We start from the raw sequence: 6,000 nt of genomic DNA on the forward strand, positions 1-6,000 counted from the left end.
CCATTGCTTGGTTTTCCTTGACTACTATGTTTTACCATTAAACCATTCCCTCCATAAACTTATCTAACTTAATCTTAAAACCAGACAGGTCCCTCGGGCGGCACGGCTGCTTTTTTGTTGTTGTTGTTCTTGTTCCACTCTGGCCGCCCTGTAGGGGGCAGCGGCGCAGAGAACCAGAGCGCCCTGCAGGGCAGTCCTCTTCCTTCCCTCCCCGCCGACTGGAGCGGAGCCCTCGCGGCAGGCGGCAGGAGGCGGCGCAGCGGGAGGGGCTGCGTGGCAGTACCCCTGCTGTAGCCCTGGCCGCCCCCTTCTCTGGCCCAGGATTAGATGAGCAGATGGGTGGCCCAGAGACAGTTTTCTTCCCTTACTCACAGAGCAGAGGAGAAAAGCAGGGGGCCGATAACCTGGGCCATGTGGGTGTCTCAGCTGCTTTATACAGTTCACCCTCGGCAGAGCTGAGGACCTGGCCCACTTTCTTTCTGTTATTTAATTGAAGCAATAAATCCTTGATTACTGAGATGCTTCTGTCTTGTGACAATCCAGGACAGTCCAAATTAGTGGTGGTCTGAAATAATCTGATTGTATTGCTGCAGCTTATCACAGTGTACCTGAAGCGATCAATGTCTTTCTCAGACTCTTAACCATAATGTAACCATTTTCCTCATAAAAGCATCTCTCTTCTAGGGTTAGAAGATCGTTCTCCAGACTGCACCTGTGAGGGAAATAAAAAATCTGCAGGGAACTCGTGTAGGCAAGAAGTGATCTGAACAGAATGTTCTCAGCAGTTAAAGGAAGAGAATGGAGTTCATGACAAAATGTCAGCAGTTAAGGTTACTAAATCTCCGTAACTTGATACTAGGCCCAGTGGAGAATCTTCCGTGAGGTTCGGATAAAAGAGGGACGATGCCATGGAAATGGCTGAGTCTGCCTTGTGCACGGTAGGGAGAAGATCCTTGAGAAGATCTTGGAAGGATGATGGGCCAGTGAGTTCAGTGCTATGCACTTGCGTGTTTGCAAGATTGTGTTCTAAGGGCCAGATTGTCAAAGGAGTCTAAACATGCAGGTAGGCCCTTAGTGGGATTTTTCAAAAGCACCTAAGCAGGTTACGTGCTTAACTGCCATTGAGTTAGGGGATTCTTGGAGCTTTAGAAAATCCCACTAGGCTTTTATTGCATCTTTAGGAGCATAAATACTTTTGGAAATCTGACCTTAAATGATTCTCTCACACGATTCTTTCCTTCTCTGTAACCGCAAGCTACTTCTAGCTGAACACTGAAACTCATTTTGTAATCGGTGTTACTAATATTAACACAGATTTCTAAACAACTCAGAAAACGTCTCAGCAAGCTCTGAGTCAGAATAAAGAATTCTAATCATGAAGCTGTTTTTTTATATCTAAATCAGAAACAGATTGATATACCATCTATGTGGTTAGCCAGAATTAATCTTCAAGCTGAATAACAAAGTCAAATGTCACTGACTGGAACTTTGTAGGGCATTTCACAGGAACAGTTGGTGTTGAAGTAGGAAGTGTGATCTAGAGTATAAATCAAGGCAAATAAAGCAAGTCCGATAACTGATAGATTACATTTTAAGACATCTGAAAACAGTTTTATAACCCTAGAATCTGATGCGCGCCCACTCACCAGTGAAATCGCTAAGCGCCACATCATGCCGTTCGTTTTTAAGTGGAACCCTCTTCTTGGAAACCACTGGGGAGATCTGTTGAAAAAAATCAGTAACACAGTATAGCTGTAGCCATTGTCTTTGCTGGGAATTTAATTAGGAGCTTGCCCATTTCTATCCTACTCTTTGCTCCACCTACCCAGTTGCTTTGTAATGCCTCTAAAAAAACCTTTGTTAGTTTAGGGTTAAGGTTGCCAAAATCATTAAAAATTAAGAATGTCCCCAACCAAACCCTGTAGTGATCCATGTAACTAGAACCCAGGTCTACTGAGCTGGGGCCAGCTGACATTGTCATGCTGTATGCAAAGCCATATCCAAGGAGCCCGGTGGAGCTTAGGCACCGCAGGAAGTACCGCCCAAAGGGTCCAGATTGGCCATGCACATCCTGCAGTCCTCTGATTGGCCATGCACACTATTTAACCCTGGAGGGTGCCTCAGGAACTGTTGTCTAGACAACCACACAGACTTCTGGCCTGCTGTGACGCCAGACCTCACCTTGCTTTTTGATCTCCAGTCTCTGACCCGCCCGACTCTGACCCTGACTCTTTCCTCCTGATTCCAGCCCGGTACTACAACTGCTCTCAGCTCTCCGACACCAGCCTGACTCTGTCCTGGTTCTTGCGTATCAATCCTGGCTCTTCCCCACTAGGGAAGAAAGCTGCCAGGTTGTCACCGATCCCTTATGTACTGATTATTGCTGTGACCAGTGCAAAGCCCGGCAGCTCGTTTCTGTCAAACCCACACTAAGGGCTAGATTTTTCAGAAGAGCTCAGCTCCTATTTAGCATAGGTGGCCAGATTTTCAAGACCGTTCACCACAGTGGGTGCTGAATGCTTTTGAAAACCTGGCCCCAGTTGTGGGTGCTGAGCACTTGTAAATGCGCCCCTAAGTGAGCCACAACTTTTCACTAGTTTAAACATGATCTGTTTTACTTATTTAAAAAGATCCCACTGCCGCCGAGATGTGTACCTCTTGTCAGTGGAGACTCGTATTATTATACCATCTTTCCCTCCACCATTCCCTCCCTGCTGCTTGTTACCCCCAGGCAGTGTGTATTATAATTACATTGAGGTTGGAAGCTCTTTGGAGCAGGGACCACATCTTCCTAGGACTTCGGCGAAGTGCCTCTGATGGTTTGGAACCCTACAAAATAATGATAATGGCTGGAGACCGGACCATTTGGCAGTTCTAGAAAGCAAAATTGAGTGCAGAGGGTATAGGAAGTGCACAGAGACAAATAGCCTTCCCCAAAACAACTCGTCTGAAGGGGCAAACTTGGTGGAGATAGTTTGTGGGAAAGGTGCCAGTCCCGGGGTATGGTAGAGGAGAGTAGGTATTTCTTGGGCACCCATGTCATGCTCAGCACGGTACAGATTTATAGGAAGACACAATCCTTGCCCCAAGGGCCCTATTCTCTGTACAGAAAAGTCCTGTAGAATTTAATCAGCATGAAACTTATAGGATTCTATAGATACTGAATAGAGTTCAGTAAAAATTACTCCAAAACCCAATAGAAGTCCTGGTTTAAACATTCTCTAGAAAGGTTTTGAGTCCAGGACTTTCCCATAAGGGAGGCAGTGCCGTTCAGTGGCTAGGCCTCTGGTTGGGAGTCAGCAGGTCTGAGCACTAACAACCCTAACCTTGCTTTATAAAGAGCTTTGAGAGCTACAGATGAAAAGCACCAAAAAGATGCTAGGTATTATGATTAGTAAAAAAATAAATAAACCACGGAGACACACCATCTGTGAAGCCAACGGGGTCAGTGTGTCCTTCCCACCCACCTGACAAGACAGACAGACAGAGAAAATCCTCAACCCAACCTGCAGATTTAAAACACACTTTCACCCATTCAGCACTGGACACAGGCCCACAGCAGAGACTTACGAAGGGACAACATCTCTCCGTGGGAGGGATACACAAGTACCAGAAGGGGAAGAGATTGTTGCTGAGTCCAGCGCTACCCAGACCCGTCCCTTCTCCCCAAGCCCCCGGCCTTGCTCCGCCCATTCCCCACAAGGTCCAGCCCCTGCACCATCCCTTCTCCCCAGCCCCCATGCTCTTACAGCCTCTTTCACCAGGGCCCGCTCCTGCGCTGCCGCTTCCCCACAAGACCCTGACCTCTCTTGCTCCTCTGTGCCCCCTCCTCGTCGCTCGCTGTCATGGCCAGTAAAAAGTGGGAGGGCATAACCTGCCTACTTTTAAAAGTGGGAGGGGCATGGTCCCATGCCCCCCCCTCTTCCATTCCAGCAGCCATGTCTGTGGGAAACACAGACCTAGAGGTATCAATCCCAAACCTAGAGGTATCAATTTTGGAGCCTTGACCCAGATATCAGATATACAAGTTTGGACGTTAGCAGCATGGATCTATAACAAATTTTGACAGCCAAATCTTACCAATTGTTCAGATTGGCTTGGGTTTATGTTCACTGAAGGGTTTATACACATAGTTACGATAAATACAAAGGGTTAAGTTGGAAGGCGATTTCTAGTGTGTTGCTGTAAGGCTTGGTGAGAGTAAACATCACCGCAATGGAATTCATGGATGGTACTCAAGCGTGTGAGACTCTGCCCCTCCCCCGCCCGAGCAGCCTCATATCTATCAGTGTCACAAAGGGCTTGCTCCTGCCTTTTTAATCGGTCAACATGTGAAGGCGAGGGGCAGATCATGATGAAATCTGCAGTAAGCATCTTCGGACCTAAGCACAGAGCTTGCTTCCTTCTTCCTACCACTCCTGAGCCTGTTTGTTTCAGGAATGAAAAAGTGCTGCAGAAGCTCCCAGCCCTGCCATTGGCTCTGCCAGATATACCTCTGCATTCTTATTCGCTGAGCAAAGAATGGGCCGGTGAGGGGAGGTGGGAGAGAAGCAAACGACATGGAAAGGAGCGAGTAATGTCGCTCCCAGATGGTGGTATGAAACTCAGCGGGGGAAGGAGTCCCCCTCCGCCCCCCCTTAAATGGCACCCCTGAGTTTACCTGGCCTTAAAAGTGTCATCTCTGAGAAAACTGCACTTGGTGCAAAATGGAGCACCTCATCTTCTCAGTGACATGGATTGCCATGAGCATGTTACGCCTGACTTCCATTCGCTCTGCTGGTGCTTCCTTTAGACTACTCCATTGAGTTTAAGGTCTTGATCCTCATTTTCAAGGCCCTAAGTGGTCTGGGCCAGGGATATCTAAAGGATCTCCAGGACTCTGTAGGCACAATGGAATGAAGTACCGGAGTGAAGTTTGTTTGTGCTGGAGCCAGGGCTTTCTCAGAAGAATGGAGGAGAAACTCAACTGACACATTAATTCCATGGTTCTCAAACTTATTTGATCATGCCCCGCTTCTTTGTGTCTATAATATGAAGGAAACTGAATTACTTTCTGATCCCTGCAAGTGATCCTGACTCATCACATTTGCCCTACATTGAAAGGTGGTACAGCCAAGGTTTTTATAGATCTCTGAGTAGAGAGCTCCAGGTGCCTTTCCCGGTTAAGTGCATTTGGAAAAGAAAGTAACTAGCTCTTAGCACTAGCATTTCTGCAGGGATTTCCCTCCTTTGGTTAATAGCAGGATAATTAGCCAAAGCTTCCAGTGGTGCTATGCTTAGATTTGCAAGCTAGCAGCATAGTTAAGTGTTTAATCCTCCCTGTTGTGAGATATTACATTTTAAAAATGTGTCCCCTCCCCCAGCCCTTGGTCCTCCACAAAGATATTGTTGTGCTGGGGCATCTTTCCATGTGTTCCCTGTGTTCTCCTTCCCTCATTCCTATAAGAATTGCTGGTTTGAGAAGGTTTCCCCATGAGAGAAATTGTCTCTCCATGCCTCCTCCCCATGAACAACTGCCACAGGCTCTGATTAATTTTGCCCCAGTTAACAGAGCTTCTAGTATACAGATAAGAACATAAGAATGGCCATACTGGGTCAGATTAATAGTCCATCTAGCCAGAATCCTGTCTTCTGACAGTGCCCAATGCCAGGTGCTACAGAGGGAATTACCAGAACAGGTAATCATCAAGTGATCCATCCCCTGTTGTCTGTTTCCAGCCAGGGGTGCTGGAACAATTTTTATAGTGGGGTGCTGAGAGCCATTTAACCAAACTGTAAACCCTGTATATGATGGAAACCACTTCAAGCCAGGGGGTGTGGCAGCACCCCCAGCACCCCTAGTTCCAGTACCTATGTTCCCAGCTTCTAGCAAACAGAGGCTAGGGTCACCATCCCTGCCCATTCTGGCTAATAGCCATTGATGGACCTATCCTCCAGATGGAAGATCCCTAGTGTGATCCTAGCTCGTACTAGAATGATGGTGGAGCACTATTTCACTAG

The sequence above is a fragment of the Chrysemys picta genome, chromosome 1, assembly GCF_011386835.1.
Source record: "Chrysemys picta bellii isolate R12L10 chromosome 1, ASM1138683v2, whole genome shotgun sequence".
NCBI lineage: Eukaryota > Metazoa > Chordata > Testudines > Emydidae > Chrysemys > Chrysemys picta.